At 52.7% G+C, this 657-nt stretch overlaps 1 protein-coding gene across 1 annotated transcript in view; it reads right to left on the bottom strand.

Moving 5' to 3' along the window:
- MIOS (meiosis regulator for oocyte development) overlaps nucleotides 1-140 on the bottom strand; it is a 19,166-nt gene extending 19,026 nt beyond the window's left edge. The window contains exon 1 of the mRNA XM_018555130.1: nucleotides 78-140. The gene's annotated coding sequence lies outside the window, so the exon portion shown is untranslated. The remainder of the gene's footprint in view (nucleotides 1-77) is intronic.
- Nucleotides 141-657: the final 517 nt, after the last annotated feature.

The following is a 657-nucleotide window of genomic DNA, read 5'->3' as shown; positions in this document are numbered from 1 at the left end:
TACAGCATGCTCCTCACTGCCCAGCCATAACCTGCAATTCCAGGACCCCCGTCACTCCTAAAGCCCCGCACTTTTACCTGTCAGTGAATTGCCGAGTGAAGACCCACACTGCTCACAGCCATCACCTGCCGTCATACGGCACCTACGTCATCACGGCTGCAGCGTCATGTCGCCAGAGGTGGGCGGGCCCGAAGTGTGGCTCCGAGTTGAGCATCAATGAGCTCCGCCCACCTCCTCTGTCTCCTGCACGCTGTCAGTGAGTGCTGGCGCTAGTAGTGTCGGTGAGGTTTGAACGGTGCTGAGCTGTGATGGGTTCCAATCACAAAAATAATGCCAGACAACTCACCCACTCAGGTCACAAGACCGCCCCCACCAGCCACCGCGACTCCTTCAGGTCACATGACCTCCCCTAGAAAACTGTCAATCTTCTTTAGGTCACATGAGCTCCAAACCGACACCTCACTCCCCTCTCCCAGGTCATATGACCTCCCAACCAGTACCTCAACCCCCCCCCTCGGTCACATTCAGACACTTCTCCCCCCTTTTATTTTTTGTACCCATGTTATATTCCACATTTTAGGCCTGAAAATTACTTAAAACCCCCCAACATTATATATTTTCTGAATGCCAAGACCCTATAGAATAAAATGGTGGTAG

This window comes from Nanorana parkeri, unplaced genomic scaffold (assembly GCF_000935625.1).
Source record: "Nanorana parkeri isolate BGI_ZX_2015 unplaced genomic scaffold, ASM93562v1 scaffold184, whole genome shotgun sequence".
NCBI classification, from domain to species: Eukaryota; Metazoa; Chordata; class Amphibia; order Anura; family Dicroglossidae; genus Nanorana; species Nanorana parkeri.
Note: the sequence above shows the minus strand (reverse complement) of the source record. Positions and strands in the feature narration are given on the sequence as shown.